Genomic DNA, 19,273 nt, shown 5'->3' with positions numbered 1-19,273 from the left:
AAAGTAAACATCCAACCAAACTTCTGTAGGTTAACTCATCTACTTTCTCAAAATCACCTTGGTTGGTCAGTTTTTCTCCAACAGCAACCGGTGTGCTTGTTGTTTTACAATTCAACATGGAGAACTTGTTCAGAATCTTGAAGGGAAATGCCTTTTGACTTAAGAAAATTCCTTGCTGAGTCTGTGACACTTCTATACCAAAGAAGTAGGACATTTGTCCCAAGTCTGATATCTCGAACATCCTCTCCATCTTGTCTTTGAAATCAGCCAACATGATCTTATTTCCTCCTGTTACCAGTAGGTCATCCACATATAAAGAGACTATGAGTTGTGTTTCATTACCTTCTTTCTTCACATACAAGGTTGGCTTACTGAAGCTTCTCTCGAACCCCAAGCTAGCTAGATAGCTATCAATTCTATCATACCAGGCTCTTGGTGCTTGTTTCAAGCCATACAAGGCCTTCTTCAGCTTGTACACATTGTCCTCTTTGCATTCAACTTTGGACCCTTCAGGCTGTTTAACATTGATTTCTTCATCAAGAAAACCATTGAGAAAGACAGATTTTACATCGAGTTGATGTATCTTCCATTACTTCTATGCAGCCAAAGCAACCAATAGCCTAATTGTGTCAAGCCTAGCCACTGGTGCAAATGTCTCAAAGTAGTCAATACCATACTTCTGACTAAATCCCTTCACTACCAGCCTTGCCTTCAGCTTGTTCAGAGTTCCATCAATATTGTGCTTGGCTCGAAACACCCATTTTACTCCTATGACTTTCTTGTTGATTGGTCTGCTACTAATTCCTAGGTCTGGTTCTTGTCAATCATGTTCATTTCATCGAGCATGGCCTGTTTCCATCCTTGTTGAGCTTCAACTTCTTCAAAGTAAGTTGGTTCCATAGTAGCTACATCTGTTCTTGCATAAACTTCAGCCAGTGGTCTGGTTCCCCTGACTGGCTCTTCATCAATGTCCATTTCAAGATCATCTTAATCACATTCAATCTGATCTGTCACTAGGTTTTCAGTAGCACATTCTGGCTTATTCTTATCCTAGTTCCAGCTTGATTTCTCATCAAAGACTACATCTCTACTCACACAAACCTTGTTGGATGTAGGATCCAAAATCCTGTAACCTTTCTTGACACTACTATAGCTTACTTTGCCAGGCTCATCTTTCTTTGCCAGCTTATCCCTCTTGACTGCTGGTATGTATACATAACAAATACAGCCAAAAACCTTCAGGTGAGAAACTGATGGTTTGAACTCAAACCAGGCCTCAAATGGTGTTTTTTGAACCAAATCCTTGGTTTGTAGCCTATTTTGAAGGTAAACAGTAGTGTTAACTGCCTCAGCCCAAAATGTCTTACGCAAATTCCTTTCAAACATTAAGCACCTGGCCATATCCATTAGAGTTTGATTATTCCTCTCACTAACACCATTCTGTTGAGGTGTGTAGGAGTTGGTGAGCTGGTGAGCTGGTGTTTGATACCTGCTTCATCACAAAAACCCTGAAACCTTGCTGAAGTGTATTCTGTGCCATTATCAGACCTTAGTGTCTTCAGCTTGCAACCTGATTCTATTTTCTGCTTCAGCCTTGAATTTCTAAAATACTGATGCCACTTTTGACTTATGCTTTAAGAAATAAACCCAACAAAACCTTGAGTAATCATCAATAAAAAGGATGAAATACCTACTACCATTCAAGGATTGTGTCTTCATGGGGCCACACATATCAGTGTGGACTAGCTGCAGCTTTTCTGAGGCTCTCCAAGCCTTGTTCAAAGGAAATGGTTATCTAGCTTGCTTTCCTAACTGACATATTTCACAAACATCCTCTTTCTCAACCGTTGTGAAATTTTCAACCAAGTCCCTTTTGGTCAGCTGAACCAGTGACTTATAGTTGGCATGACCTAATCTCTTGTGCCATAGCTTAAACTCATCTAAGACTATTGTGTAGGCACTATCTAAACTTTTGTTCCAGTCCACAACAAAACTTTTGTCAGCCATGGTTACTGACATGAGTTTGGATCCACTTGGATCACTGATTAGGCATTCCTTGTTTCTAAACACAACTGAATAACCCTTTTCAAGAAGTTGAGCTATACTAAGCAGGTTTCTATCAATTTCAGGCACAAACAAAACATTTGAAACAAGTTTGATACCTGAAGGAGTGTCAATCAGCGCATCTCCATTGTCTTTTGCTTTGATGAAGTGTCCATTGCCAACTTTTACCCTTGTTTTGAAACTTCTATCTATGTTCTTGAAAATAGTAGCATTAGGGGTTATGTGGTTTGTGCAACCACTGTCAATCAGCCATTCTTTTGTGGCTTTTCTTTTGGCAGTTGTGCAAGAGACTGCAGAGACTTGCTCTTCTTGTTCACAGCTTTCTTCTACCACTTGAGCTTCAGCTCTAGGCTGTTGAGGCTAGTTTTGATTCAGCTTGCCTTTATTTCTGCAAACATTCCCAACATAGCCCATCTTTTTGCAGACTTTGCACTGCACATCAGGTCTGAACCAACAATTTGCTTCTGGATGACTAAGCCTTTTGCAATGTAGGCAAGGTGGATATATTCTTCTTGCTCCATCACTTCTAGGCTTGTCTGACCAAGTCTTCTTCCTTTTGTAGCCAGAGGAGCTCGAAGTTGGTCTGCTCTTGGCTTGGAATGCACCTTTTTAATTCTCTTCTTATCTGCTTGCTCTTATTTACTCCTGAGCATAAAGAGCATTGATCAGCTCAGTTAAAGAGATGCTTGACAGATCTCTTGAGTCTTCAAGGGATGAGATCTTGGCTTCATATCTCTCGGGTAAGGTTGCAATAACCTTTTCCACTATTTTTACTTCACTAAACTGGTCCCCAAGCAATCTGATATTGTTCACAACAGACATGATCCTGTCTGAGTATTGCTTCACTGTTTCTTCTTCCTTCATCTTCAAATTTTCAAAGTCCCTTCTCAAATTCAAAAGTTGTTGCTGTCTCATTCTTTCAGTCCCTTGAAACTCCTCTTTGAGTTTATCCCAGGCCTGTTTTGGAAACCCACAAGCCATGATCCTTGTAAAAATTACATCAGACACACTGTTTTGGATGCATGACATGGCCTTGTATCTCTTGGCTCTATCATCAGAGTGCTACCTAATATGAGCCACTGTGGGATTGGCACTCAAGGGTGGTGGTTCAACATCCGAGTTGACAACCTCCCACAAGTCGAATGTGTAACACCCGTTACCCGTATCTGTCGCCGGAATAGGATACGAGGTATTACCAGATTTTACCAATTTTTAAAAAAAAAACTCAATATAACCCCTTTATAAATATCTAATCCTCCCTTCAAATTTTAAACCGAGACCAAGCCAACACAACCAATTCATTTCAACATATTTTCAAGATAGATTTATTGTATTCATAAGATAATCTCATCACATGCCAAAACCAAAATTTGTTAGCCATACCAATGGCTAACCATACATTCATTCCACATTAACATCTACTTTACTAGCTTATACATGCCATTGATTTCCAAAATAAGTTTCTTTATGTACCAAGATCTTGATGTTGATAGTGTGATGCTTCTCCGACCAAATCCGACCTCCGAGCCCTTAACACTACAAAACAGGGGAAAAAGAAACAGGATAAGCACTTTGTGCTTAGTAAGCTCATGTAACAGGAATTATACTTACCTAATATTTTTTTTATACAATGCAATAAACATTCATACATCCATTCAATACATTATTCCCCTATCATGCACAAACTCAACATTCAAATTAGTCCAATAATTTCCATGTGTCAATAATTTATACCATGATTGATGAGCTCATCCATTCTATGATTTCCATTCCCTTATTAATTTTTCCATATTTATCCCGTTGAATTTCTCAGAATTTCGATGGATTTTCAGAGGTACACTTTAGTGTACAAATCCGGGTCCGTCAATTCATATTCATGTGCGCACATTTCCATTTCAGAGAGCACACTCATGAACCTCATCCTTAAATGGGATTACCATCGAGCTAAATCCTCGCAATGACAATTACTCTAATGAGATTGGATCTGAATTACTAGTCCAGGCTAAATTCAGACCCTAATTCGGATTTCCCGTCTGGGCTAAATCCATTTTCCACATATTCTTCGGGAGGGCTATATCAGAATAGGATCACCCATCCAGGCTAGATCCTTTTTACCGTCAATTCCTTTTCAGAGATTCATCGAATTTTTCCTTTCATTCAACCGGGATTTATTTCCTCTTTTCATCAAGAATATCAATACTTCATCAATTATCATACAATAAACATCCAAATCATTTTCACATCAATAACAAACATTTCAACCATTTAAGAACATAATTCAAGTTACACGAACTTACCTCGACACTTGTTCGTAACCAAAAATCTACTAATCCCAAACTTTTTCTTTCCCTCGATCTTGCTTCGTATTTGAATTTTCCGGATCTAAATAAATAAATTTGATCATTAATCTAATACATTTCATGTTCATATGTAACATTCTCTAAAATTCCATTATTATTTATAGTGCATTCAAAGTTGTCTCACTGAGTCACAGTCACTAAATTATTTATATCTTGAGCTAAGGAACTCCAAATCAAGATCCGTTAATTTTCCCTGAAACTAGACTCACATATCTTCTTACCATAAAATTTTCAGAATTTTTGGTTTAGCCAATAAGTACAGTTTATTCTTTAAAATTTCCCCTGTTTCACTATTCGACAGTTTCGACCTCTCTTCACTAAAAATTAATTATCTCATAGTACAGAATTTGGATGAGTTTCCATTTGTTTCTTCTGAAAATAGAATCATTAAGGGTTCTAACCATATAAATTTTAACTCATAATCATTTTTTTACAATTTTTAATGATTTTCCAAAGTCAGAACAGGGGAACCCGAATTCATTCTGACCTTGTCTCACAAAATCTATTATATCTCATGATTTACAATTTCATTGCTTACACCATTTCTTTTATAAGAAACTAGACTCAATAAGATTTAATTTAATATTTTATTCATCCTCTAATTCGATTTCTACAATTTTTGGTGATTTTTCAAAGTTAGACTACTGCTGCTGTCCAAAACTGTTTTAGTGTATAATGTTAATTACCATTTTTCCCTAAACTTTCAATAAATGATAATTTCATCCCTGCTCAATTAACCTCTCAATTGAGCTGATTTTTCTTAAATTAATACATTATCCCATCACTTTAGACTACTTTATAACCTTTGTAAATCAGAATTTCAGCACTAGACTTTGATTCCAAACATTTTCACAATTAGGTCCTACAAATCAATTTCTATTGAAATTACCTAATAAAATCATCTCATAAATAATTTAAAGCTTCAATTTCATGATATTTCATCATAAAATTCCAGCACATATTCATAGCAACTTTCAAATTCATTCACAAAATCAAAAACTAATGAATTTAGTAATAGGAACTAGTTGTAAAAGTCTTAGAAACACAAAAATTACAAGAAAAAGACAAGAATTAACTAACTTGGGGAAAAAATTATGAAAAACCAGCTTGAAGAAACCCTTAGGACGTTTTTGGCTGATGGGAATGCAGAAAAATAAAGAGGAATCTAGATAATTCCACTTTAGTCCTAACTTTTAAAGCAAATTTTGGAATATTCCAATTTTACCCTTAATTCTTCAATTCTCCCGATTTTTCTCAGCGTATGCCGCCCAAAATATCTCCTTTTGGGGTTATTTTCAATTTATGTCCCTCTTCATTTAACAATTGAGCTATTTAATCCTTCTAGTAACTTTTACACCTTTTTCAATTTAGTCCTTTTCACTTAATTGACTACCCAAACATTAAAATTTTCTAACGAAATTTTTATACCATATTAATAATATTTCATAATTATTTATAAAATTATTTTTGACTCAATTTTACGAGATCGAGGTCTCGATACCTTATTTTTACCCAATTTCTTCAATACTTTCTTTTTCTAACTAACCACTAAATTGGTAAAATTTTTCTATCAATATTTTCATACGATTTTCCTATCATACCAATATTCATGCAAAAATATTAAAATAATTTTCTCTTTAAATTAGATTTGTGGTTACGAAACCACTATTCGATAACCTTGAATTTGGGCCATTACAGAATGCCTGTAGATAGGTATTTATTTTCACTACCCAAATGTGGTAGCCTTCACCATTAAACATTGGTGGTGGAGCTGGAGAGAATCCGGATGAAGTCATAGTTTTTAGTATTGAAAAATGACAGGTCCACTAAGAAAATGAGCTCTAGATACCAATTGTTGAGACTAAAAAACAATATTAAGGAATTTGACAGAAACATGAGCTTGAAGGCTCTATGTCTTGCTAAGCAAACAAGAAAATCAGCTGAGACCTTTAAGCAAATTGCTTGAGTAAAACCAGAAAAAATGAAGAAGAATTCTGAATAATTTCATTAATTTTGAATTGAGGCATAATGCCTGTCGAAACCATTTTTTGATAAAACGGGATCGACTTGAATTTTCAAAAAATGAAAACGAATATGGGAGTCGCCACCAATATTTTTTTGATGAGGTGTGATCGGGTCACCTCGTAAAACGGTTATTTTTAATAAACGATTTGGATTTATTAAAATAATACTTTTGGTCTACGAAATTTAGAAAAACAGGTTCGGGAGTCGGTTACGTACAAGGAAGGATTAGCACCCTCATAACGCCCAAAAATTGGTACCTAGTTGATTAATTAGTGTCTTAATTTCGAAGATTGAAAATTTTGAAGAGTTTTTTTTAAAAAATACGATCCTTAAAAAAATCAAATAACAGGGGTCGGAATTTAGGATTCTCTTATTTTAAAGGAATATCACATCCAACACGTTAGGATACAATATTTTAAACCCTCGAAACCAAGATCACCTTATGGTTTCAAAAACCCATACTTTGAAGTTTTAAGAGGATTTTGGTCATTTGGTCAAACGAGAAATCGAAACCCAGCACGTTAGGACATGCTTTCTCGAATTTCCAAATGCAAAATATTACCTTTATTATTTTTAGAAAAAATCCTCATATCGAGAAAATAACATGTCATATCCAATGCGTTAAGACACAACGTATCGAATTCCCGATACAAGAATACATGCCGAAAATTTACTTATTGAAAGACATTTGACTATCTCGAGTTTGGAAAAGAAATCATGTTCCGTAAGTTAGAACATGATCTTTTGTCAATTCCCGAGATTATTTAAAAAATTTATGTTTGAAAAGATTCGTGTATTTAGATTTATCATGAAAATCGAAACCCCGTAAGTTAGGATATGACCTTCTCGAATCTAAACACGAAATTTGCTTATTCAAAAGTCATAATTTAAAAGGATATTTTGCTATTTAGGTTTAACGAGGAAATCGTAATCCCGTAAGTTAGGGTACAATTTCTCGAATTCCGAAAACGCAAAATATTGCCTTATTTTAAAACTTTTTCCTTTTTTTTGAATAATGGGCGAAAGTCGACGAAATATCTATCAATATGCGCGTAGTTTATTTGATTATGCTTTAAAAGAAATCGTTTAAAAACTTTGAAAGGATCATATGTGGCTAATAACGATATTGCAATATACGTTTGAAATGGCAATGAAATAATATGCATAAAAAATATACATGTAGCATTGATGCTAACAAATCCCAATATTAACATGCATGAATAAAAATAATGATGCCAACGAAAATATTACAATAATAATAATAACAACAACAATAACCATAATAATAAATCTAATTTTGAAAGTATTAAAATAGCAAACAAATAAATAATGAAATAAATAACAACAATAATGGCCAAAATAAAATGAACAAGCCAATAAATAAATAAACAAATACTAATGTAAGTTTGATTAATAATTGAAAATAAGTAAATAAATAAATAGTAAGTGAAATATTAGACAAAACTGTTTTTTTTTTAAGTTAAACAGACTAAGGACTGAATCGAAAACAGACTGGAATTTGGGGTCGAAATTGCAAATAAATAAAAAGGGATAGCTCGGGGATGAAATACAACGCGCTTAAGGCATGAGGGACTAACTGGGAAATATTACCCGGTCCAAAAGAGCGGCGTTTGAGCGCGAACTAAAATGACAAGGAAACAAAATTGTAAGGTAAAATGCAAAAAAATAAATAGGTCCAGATTGAAAGATTAATAAAAGGTGGAGGGACCAGGTCAAAATATAACCCATTAGGCGCTAGAACACGCGGACCTTGGCAGTGTTGGGTCGGGTCTTCGGGTCCCACGTGAAACGACGTCGTTTTAGCCATTGTTGCCTAAACCTAAAACGGCGTCGTTTTATTCCCAATATAAATGTTAAAAATCAGAAAAAAAATAGTTTAACCTTTTTTTTTTTTAAATCCAGAGAGCTTTCAAACTCTCTCTCTCGCAGCCCTCAAATCTGGCCAATAGGGCTGTCGCCTGCGCCGCCGTGACGCCGCTGTAGGTGGTGGCCGGAGCACCAGAAATTTGGGTTTTTAACCCCGCTTCAAGGATCGACTGAAGGCCGAGCCTTCATGGCCCTAGGGCCGTGGGAAGAAACCACAAACGCCACCCTCTCCGTCCGATTTCGGCAACCGAAATGGCTCCCGCGACGGACTTCGCAGGCAACCCCAGGTAAGTCTTTTTCTTTTTTATTTTCGTTTAAAAAAGAATAATAATAATAAATAAATAAAGATTGAAATCCAAAAAAAAAACCCAGAAATCACCTTAGTTTCTGCTTTTTTATTTCTAATGTTCGTCAAAAAAGCCAGAAGAAATTACAGTGCTTGTATTTGGCTTATATAACCAATTTTAAAATCCCTAAACTTCTTTTTTTTTTGTCGTTTTGTGCTTTGGATTGTTGTTTGTTGTTTGTTGCTTCTCTTTTGTTTTATTTCTTTTGTTGTATTCTCTACTTGCGTATTGTTCACTGCTTTGCAGGAGTCAAAGGTTGACGACCGGTAATGGGCGAGCTGTGGCGGTGTGCGAAGGCGTGCGACACAGGTGGCTGACAGAACGTGCAGCGCGCATTAGGGTTTGCTTCTCTACTGAATGGGGTTAATTTTGGGTTGGGGTTATGTTTGTATTTGGGCTTAGGGTTATTGATTGGGCTTGGATTGTTGTTTCGTTGTAATTGGGTTAAGTCTAGGCTTGGTTTGGTTTTGGTCTATTTGGGTTTTGGGCCCCGGGTCAAAATTGGGCTTGTACAATGCCAATACATATACTAGTCAATAAGCTGGTCAAAACAAGCAAATGTCACCTAAACAACTACCTACTACCGCTAAGAAGTCTTGAAACTAGTTAAACATAACTTGCACACATAGCTATGTTGATTTATCAATCTATCAGCACCTAATTACATCAAAACAATACCAACTTAGTTCATTTTCAACTAATTAGCAAAACAGACACTTGAAGTAACAAAATAGATCAGCAACATGAACTTCAGCTGCAACTGCATGGCTCGGGCAGCTTCTCTGCTTTTTGTCTGCATGCAGGCTAGCTTCATCACTTTTGTCAATGGTAATCTTGGTGATGAAGTGGTGTAAAACATGGTCAAATTCCTCCCCATTGCTCCATTTGCAAACTTCAGCCTTTATTAGGCTCCTGTTTTTTCAAACCAAGTCCCAAATTGGGAAATCTTTCCTTGGCAACATATAGTCTCCATCTCCAAGCTTCAAACTGGGGCAGAAATCACCCAATCCATCCCCCATGTAGATGATTGTTTTCTTCTCCTCCACCGCGAATAAAGATATTTGGATCTTTTCGATCACAATACCCTATTCAAAAGGAACCGAAACATAGTCAATTTGATAACAAGAAAAATGACAAAGCTCCACGTACCTAACAGCTAATCGTGTTTTGTATCTGATTACACGTAAAATTCCCCAGAAATTATGTTAATAAAATAGTATAAAAATGTTGGTGGGTGATAATCTATTTAAATGATGCATTTGCTTATGTCCAAATTCAAGGCGTGACTGAGAGAACATGTCGGGAGCTTTCGAATTTATTAAAGAAAAAGATTTAGAGGGTATGGGTACCTTGCCCATGTTTGGAGGGCAAGGATGAGAATATCCATGGGGATGTTTAGTGAAATCATGGAAAGGGAAGATCTTAACCTGCCTTCTTCATCCACGAAGCTTGGGTTCGTATTGATTTCTGAAAAGCATTCCTTCAAACCATGATGTTTTAAAATTGTGTCGATGAAGAACACGTTCGCATCACTAACGATTTTCAAATCACATCTGCAAAAATAATGGCATTGCACACCCTAAACTTTTGAGTATTTTTCTAACGAGAAAACCAATAAGAAAAGTAAATAAAACCAAGTGAGAAATATTATATACCCTAAAGCATGTGCAGATTTAATGGCTTGGATGATTCGGGGATGAATAGGAGTTCTTTTTGAAACAGCTACAATGTCTTCAATTTTGGTTCCTTGTATATGAAGTTCTTTCATCATTCGGTCGTGAAATATATATTTTGTAAAAACAACAACAACAACAACACTGATTAAACCCTAGTTCTTAGATTTGGAAAAATTAAAAGAAAAAACTAAAAAAAAGAATAAAGAGAAATTGCCATGAGAGAGTTCAAAGGCATAGTAGGTAAGAGGTCGTTGAACAACTCAGTAGCACCCAACTTGTCCACCACCCAATTATCACTATCGCAATCGAGAATCGTCTTATCGAAATCCATAACCACAACTACGTTTGAAGCAACCATTTTAGAACGTGAATCGAAAGAAAAGGTTCTGAGAGAGAGAACGAAACACGGAAGAATAAAAATATAGTAGGAAAGAGAAGGAAGGTAATTTGGCTGAGGTTGAAGGGTTTTTTGTTTTTTTGGGTGATGGGGCTTAGAATGAAGAGGGTATTATTGTTCTGATTTTGGAAGTATTAAACCTATATCTTTGTGTTCCAATTACTTCGTTTCCACAAAAGTGGATAATGGGGGACTTGTTCATTTTTATGAGAACAAATTATACTCCTTTTAGGAACTCAATTTCCTAAATATATAACTAGAGTGTAAATTATCTATTTTAGTTTTACCTCTCTATTAAATAAATAATATTTTGTATTCTTTGAAACCATTTTTAAATTATTGATATCATGCTTAATTGTTTTTAACTTTAATTATATTAAAATTTTGTGTTAATTAAATAAATAAAATTTTAATCAATAATGATAAATTAAGATTTGAGATTTTACGGGATTTAAGTATTACAATTTCACCTAATATTTGTGTTAATTAACTAAAGGTTTGAAGCCACATAATTTTATGGTATGCTTAAAATTATTATTTTAAGATCATTTTAAAGGTAATTTTTATTAAAATTTTCACTTATTAATTGGGTCTTAATTTAATTATAAAACTACCAGAGTAATAATTTTGTTTTTCATATAAAATCTAAAATAATACTTAGAATTTGAATCCAAAACATTATGATTTTTAATCTGTAACTTATCATATCAATAAAGTGACATTTGATTATTATATATTTATTTAATTTGTTAAATATATTATTTTCACCCATGGTCGGTAACGTAATTATTATTATGTTAATGGAAATTTGGGTGGTAGCGGAAGTAGAGAGAGGAGCAATTCTATGAGTTGGAAAACTAGTGCACTTTGCATGCTCAAGAAAAACAATGAACCCTTTACAAGTACAAGGTGATGATAATGCAAATAACCTAACCACATTGAGCGAAATCATCTCCTCTTCTTTATCCACTGCTCGCTGTAATTTCTATCGATAAATAACACACGTTTCTGATTTTTTTTTTTGTCGAAACCATCAGAACTACATTAAGGAAATTCCATAAGAAAAGTAAACAAGACCATCACATGGTCAAACCAAACATGAGAACAAGTGCTCGAGTAAAGAACAGCCACATCCGACGAAGAGAAAATAAGCACAACCTGCCTAACACAAAAGGCCACAAGAGGACAACAAGAGACAAAATAGACTAAAACGGACAAAGCTTCAACTTTGTTCCAAACACCAAAATACAACGCTAGTCCTAATCTCTTAGTCTTCATCTTCACCTCCAAGGTTCGGTCAGGATAGACATTGCAACCATATGAGACCACCTGGCGATGTAGGAGACCAAGAATGCTCCAACCACGAAAGCCTTTTGGTGGAAACATAAACCCTGGAACTGTTCCGTGAACTCGGATCACTAGAGGATGGCGGAGATTACTCGGTACAGAAGCCAAATACCTTCCTCCGGAGGAGCCCATCAAGTCAACCCATGGAAAAGCTAGGATGCAACCAAGATTCATACCTAAAACAAAATAAAAAGCAAACAATAACGGTAAACAAGAGCAAAAGGAAGAAAGGGGGAAAGGGAGAGCCCATGGTGGCTTGAAGCCTCTTTCCCACATAGCATTTTTTTTAAATCTGAACATATAATTGTATTGTATTTTAGTTTTATGTTCGGATTGTAGAAATACTGCTGAGTTATACTCAATATACGGTTTTGTTTTCCATGCGCAGATTAAGTACTTATCGATTTGATAGTCTACTCAGCATCCAACGACCATCTCGAACTCAACTGTTGGTGAAATGTTCTTTGATCTTGGCATGTACCTAGGATGTTCTAGATATATTTAATGTTCATTTTGTGTCTTAATGGTATTTGAGTTCTAAGTTTGTAAGTATTGTGTATATATGTGTGGTTGATAGGAATGATCATTTTGAAGATGTCTTGCTAGAGTAATTTGGTGATATGCATGATGATTAGACAATTCAGGTATTGATACATTGAACTGATTTGTACATGGATAAGATGTTTAGATGATGATTTGCATGCTTTTATTTATGTTTAGGTATGTTATTTGAGTTTAGGCAAGTTTTGAGCATGAGTGTATCTTTTAAAAATTAGTTTTCACCATTTTTGAACTCAAGTATCAATATTTTTATATCTAGTATCGATGCTTAACCAAATTAACAGTTTTAAAACAAACAGAATCCAGAAATGGTGTCGATTTTATTTAAGTATCGATCATTTTTCATAAAATATTGATACCATGAAATAAATATTCGTATCCTTATTTTGCAAAGAAAACATAATTGGATTTTGGTATCGATTTTCAATAAGGTATCGATTTGGTATCGATACCAACTGTGAAACTTCAATATTGATTTTTAAACTTTAAAATTTTACAATTAAATCCTATTACATGCCTGAATTTCACAATTAGGTCCTTGCAAATTTCAAAATTTTTAATATGTCTGATTATACGTGATTTAATGATAAATAATTGAGATATCTTCTTTAGTAAAGTATTTATTGATTATTGGATATTGTCATAGCATCTTATTACTCGAGTCCGCTGGCCGGACCGGATAAGGGGTTATACAGCTCGAATAAGTCCAAACCAAAAATATTCAAACTTGAAATAATTTGAATTTGAATAATGCACTATTCGAACCGATCGAAAATCTCCCGTTTGCCACCTTTAATAATGATATTTGTATCTCAATATTTTATGTTTTTAAGCACATTTTGTATTACTTTTTTTTAAATATTACAATATATGCATTTGAAAGGAAAGTTCATTAATTTATTCCATGAATGAGATCATAAAATTCGGGGGGAAAAACATCAAACACTCAACGTTGGCGATGAAGGACAAGCTTCATCAACACAACAAAGGCTTCAGCTTCAGCATCAATAAATTATTATGGCACATTTAAAATTGCCTCTATCACAACTTAAACACGACATATTTGCAGTGATATTGCAAGTACTTAATACGATAAGGAAATTAGTCCTAGCCAGTCCAAAGCGATAAGGCAAAATCGACAAAAGAACCAAGTATCCACCAAACTGGAGAGAACGACAACAAAATCATTCCTAAAATCATCTTGCTTTTGCAAGTGACTTGTGAAATCATTTATTATTTTAAAATATTCTTGACACAAAAAAAAATAGATTAAGAAGCTGACGAAGAGCCTCCTATCTACAAAATAGATATGCAAATTGAAAAGAGAGAATGTGCATGGAATGAATAAGGAGAGAAAAAAAGAGAAAGTTGATGGAAGGGAGAAAAAGACGGGTGGTAGCTAACCCAAAGGCTGGCACCGTCACTAGACAAAACAAAAAAACTTGAAAAAAAGAAAAAGAGTAATATGTTTTTAAAATCTCATTTCCCTAAAATGTATTATGATATCCAACTATATTTAAAAACCTTATATATTAATTCTGGTAATTTTTTGATAAAATATAAGTTATGTTCCAAAATCTTATTTTTTTTTATATCCTAAAACCCTATTTTAAATCTCAATTGAATAAATTATACATAAATTATTGGAGTTGCAACAGAAATTTGGATCCTCAAAGTCCAGAAGGTACAAAGGGTCTGTTTGAAGCCTTAAGTTATGGGCTCTGTCCTTTCCTTTTAAACAATTGAAACCCAAATTAAAGGTTTTAAGTAGGGTTCCACTATTCCACATGTATTGATCTCCCTCAGTGAGCCAGTTGGAATTTTGTTTCTTTCAAAATGATAAGCAAAAAGAAAAGAGATGTTTAGATAGAAACACTATTCACTTTTATGATTCTTCACCATAGTTTTCATTTCTTGTGATGGTGAGGAGCACAAGGCAGCCTCAACATAATAATTAATTTTACTCTTTTGTTGTAATAATTCCGAGCATAAGGGCTTTTTGTATTCAACATTTTACACCTAAATAATTACCATTTTAAGTCATATTATCAAAATTAATTTTACAAGTTCAAATAACTCTAAATAAACCTACAAATAAATCATTTTTTTAAAAATGCAAATATTTTAGGTTTTAATTTCAAAAATGACTCCTTATAATGTTCGTTTAAATTAAGTTTATGTTATTTTATAAAAATTAAATAAAACTTATTTCAATGAGCAATGGATAAATACTAAATCGACCTGCATAGATTAACTCCATTAATTATAAGAATTTATATTAGATTTGTAATTTACAGGATAATATTCCTAAAAGCAAACAAATAAAATAGTTTGTAAGAAAATCAATGATGGATTTCAATCGACTTGAAAGTAGTTTAATTTTGTTCTCAGTACACGTACTCTTCAAACTTTTATAATTTAATTTTAGGAATTTCACTAAAATCTAATTGGTAACGCTTTTATTTGATTTCAATAGGTGGCACTTTAATATTCAAAGGTTTGGTTTAAAATTAAAGTTCAATATATAACTCATATTAATTCCAATTTATAATGGCAAAATTCCTAGGATTAAATTCTATAAATTAAAAGTACAGGGACTAATGGATAATTATACCTTTTTCTCTCCCTTACTTTATGACAAAGGAAAAAAAAAACAGCTGTTGACGTGTCAGCATTTAGAATATGTATAAAATTTATTATTTTAATGAAGAATCGACTTTGCTTGAGCTTGACATGCACCAAATGTTGGCAAGCAAAATAGATTAGAATTAAGATGCAACCAACACCTTTGATGTCAATAATATTCATATCTATGTTTTATAGACTTGTATATAAAAAGATTTACACCCAATCTTGCATTTTCTTTCTCTTAACCACCTACAGTTAATTGGACGATTTACTTGTAAGGAGATCATTAACCCTAATTGTAAAGGATTTTTTTTATTTTGGGAATATGGGTTGTTAATGGATATAATTGGCTGCAGATTCCCCCCTCAAATCCGCCCTTATGTATGCACTGCATCATGGATACAAATCAACCAATCATCTATCATAACAACAATAATTAAACAACAAATTTATTAACCAGTGTCTTAAACTTACTTTTTTTATAATTGGAAGAAAAAGGATATTTTGTAATTTATCATAACAACTATAAACTATTATGTTACTTTTAAAATATACCCTAATGATGCTCATTGGCATAATCCATTGTTTAAGAAGAAAAAAGCTCTCAATTTATGATGGTTCTTATCAACATCTTGCTTTTTGGTTCGCAACTTCATGCTTCTAATAATCACATTCATCATCATACTTTCTTTTTTTTTATTTCTAGGTTATTTTTAGTTTATCATCCATTTTATTTTGAGGTTTTAAAAGTTTCCTTGGTGTTATTCACATACAATAATTAGGATGATCCACTTAGTTTTATCATATAGTTAAACGTAGTAAAAGCGAGTTGAATTACATTTTGTCCTATTTATTTAAAAAATAAGTAAATTAATCCTTATACATTAGATTAAAGGGTAAATTGGCTTTGTTAAAAGTTTCATCCATTTCTACTATTAAAAAAATGATTATTGTACATCAGCGTGAGGTACGCGTAGTACACCTGTGGTTATTCCGTTAGTCATGTCAACTTTTAATAGTACAAATGGATGAAATTTTTAACGAAAAGGACTAATTTGTTCTTTGATTTAATGTGTAGGGACTAATTCACTCAATTTTTGAATAGAAAAGACAAAATATAAAACATATATTTGTGAGGAGGGTATTGATTGGTGGGGCATTTAGATGAAAGGGTGAGAGCGAAGTGGGATATAGATATCAATCCCAACAAGTGATATTGTACATATATGGTACATTAATAGCGGCGCATGAAAAATGATATGCAAAGGGAAACAAGACAAGACATAAATGAGACCCCATTATAAACACACAGTCATAAAGCAATCAATGGAAGTGAAGAAAAAACACAAATCATTTGGGAAAGGAAGGGAATGAGAAGCACATTTAGGTGCCTACGAAGCAAACTTCATATACATAGTCATATAATTAATAACCCTTACAAGTATAACATCCAACATCAAGTCTGAATTAGGGTAAAAAATATCATTTCAGAATTATATATGGTAGAGGTTTGCTGTTTTTGTGGCTATTTGAGAAACATTATCGCTTTCTGTTTTCTTTTAATTAAAAGGATTCGGATTGGTGTTGATCTCTTATTGTGACTATGATGATGGTTCTTGCTTAGCCCATATTTATCTTTTTAGGGGAATCTTTCATGGTACAACTTAGCTTTAATGGTGGGAAAAGATACCCAAAATTTCTCAATAAGAGTCCATGAGTATAAGATATATATTTTTTTTAAAAAGATTAAATTCAATTTGTAAACATAATTAAAGAGATAATTACAACTGTCCATGAGTTTATTTTTATTTTAGATATTGATTAAAGATATAAGATAATTTGTTTTTTTTTTTGGAAGAGATGGCATCACAAAATAATAACATAAATAGGAAATGCATAAGCACCTTAAAATTTTATAAAAGGTAAACTATCAACATTTCTTACACATATATGAATATGTCCATAAATCACCAAAATAAAATTTGTAATTGGAAAAACATGGAAATTAATACAAGGAGTAAAATTTGTTTTAATTAATCAAATATGAAATCATGCTTAACATGTTAATTAATCATGAAACCAACCTTGAGAATAAAATAGCAAAAAGAAATTATATTTTGAAAGATGGGCTTTTTCTCGAAATAATATTAAAAAATTAATATATGAATAAAATTTTATTAAAATAATTTGAACTGTGCATAGGAACTCCAAATTAGCATCGCAACAAACAATTTGGGATGACAATGATACATTTATTCTGTCAAATTAACATGACAACATTGTGGATTCAAATCGATAATTTTTTTTTTCTTTGCACTTGCATTTTCATCGCCTGATTTCTATTTGGCGAATTCATTAAGATTTTTGGATTAAGAGTGGGTTAATGATAGTTTTTAATGGTGATAGATTTTAAGTAATTTTTCATTTTTATTAAATTTTTCATAAAGATAAACAAAATTAATTTCAAGCTATATATCTTAACTTGAAAAATCCAAGAGGGAAGAAAATATATTTTGTGTTCTTCATTTGGGAAGAAAATGTTCTGCGTGTTCTTTATTGGGAAGGAAAATGTTTTTTTTTTTACATTTTCGGATTTTTAATTATATATTTTAATTTTAATATTATATATATTTTTAATCTTGAGAATTGTTTTTTTTAATTTCGTGATTCATACATGTATTTTCTTTAGTTTAAATAGTATAATCTAGATCTCTTTCAACAGCAAAAATAATTATTTAGAATTTTATGATTTTATAAAAAATCATAGAATGGTAATTCAAAAAATGTAATTTAAAAATAAATTATGAAATTTAAGATACTTTCATATTTTTAAAATTATAGTTAAGAAAAGAGAAATTTTTATTTAGTCTTTAAATTGTACATAGAAATCCCAAATTAAGAGATATTTTAACAGAATAAATGTATTATTGTGTATTTAAATCGTATCGATTTAAATTGTTATATATAATTTATATTATTCAGGTAATTAAAAAAGTTTTCGTATTATTTCATAATTATATTATATTATTAGGAAGAAAAGCCTAAAAATGTTGATGCTGCCGAGTGCCGACTCCCCTTCATGGTCCCAATTTCAATCACAAATCATGGCCAGAAATCGGCATCGTTAATCGACGGTGAGGAGAATCCCATCAAAGAGAGTACCATGATTAGACGGCTACCTCTAGTGCGCCTTATCTGATTTCCAATTAATTTAATTTAATTTAAATATACTTTTTGTCATTTATATATGTAGTATAGGACCATGATGACCACCACTGACCAAAAAGCCTAACTCGTTTTGACATGACGTTTACTTCACGGGATGTTTCCCTTTTCCATCATCACCGTTGATTTTGGAATCAACGGATGTAGGTGATTTCTATGACCTTGAACACTGTGCTCAGACCATGAAATATGATGGTGATGTACGGTCCTGATGTCTGTTTGAGAATGTCGGGAACTGAGAATACGTTGAATTGTTTGTAATAACTAAAATAAAAAGCTAAGATTCCAGGTTCCACCATCCACGCGCCTCCAACGCCATTTTGCCTTAAAATGTGTTCTTTAGTATCGCTATTTTTTTTTTGTTGTTGAAAAACTTATATATTTCAAAAACCTTTTAATAGCTGTTGGTAGGATGAAATATAGAAACTTTTTTAAAATTTTAATTGAAAAATAATTTGGCAAAGTTACTTTCTCGTTAACATAATAATTGTAATGTGATTTTCATGTAAAAAGGTGGAGATAGAAAGGATTTTTTTTAAATCAAGATAAAATTTATTTTATTTTATATTAGGTTAGGCTACTAATAAATGTAAAAGAATAAGAGGGGCAAATTACCAATAAAAATCGTTTTTTTTAATTTACCGAAATGAGCCGATTTTTTTATTATTTACAGGAATGGTTTATTTTTCGAGAAATCGCGTCCACGTCAGCGCGATGTCAGGGTACGTGTCAGGATATCGCGTCCACGTCAACGCG

General features: G+C 32.9%; 2 long non-coding RNA genes across 2 annotated transcripts; one reads left to right on the top strand and one right to left on the bottom strand.

Annotated features, from left to right (window-relative positions):
* The first annotated feature begins 8,364 nt into the window (after positions 1–8,364).
* Positions 8,365–9,307, top strand: LOC105774945 (uncharacterized). The gene is made up of 2 exons (XR_001127606.2): positions 8,365–8,623; positions 8,930–9,307. It is a non-coding gene; the product is annotated as an uncharacterized LOC105774945 (long non-coding RNA).
* Positions 9,290–10,938, bottom strand: LOC105774944 (uncharacterized). Its single transcript, XR_008189774.1, has 3 exons — positions 10,339–10,938; positions 10,111–10,236; positions 9,290–9,768 (listed from the first exon to the last, which is right to left on the bottom strand). It is a non-coding gene; the product is annotated as an uncharacterized LOC105774944 (long non-coding RNA).
* Positions 10,939–19,273: the final 8,335 nt, after the last annotated feature.

Source organism: Gossypium raimondii, chromosome 10, assembly GCF_025698545.1.
Source record: "Gossypium raimondii isolate GPD5lz chromosome 10, ASM2569854v1, whole genome shotgun sequence".
NCBI classification, from domain to species: domain Eukaryota; kingdom Viridiplantae; phylum Streptophyta; class Magnoliopsida; order Malvales; family Malvaceae; genus Gossypium; species Gossypium raimondii.
This window is presented reverse-complemented; position numbering and strand designations above follow the sequence as displayed.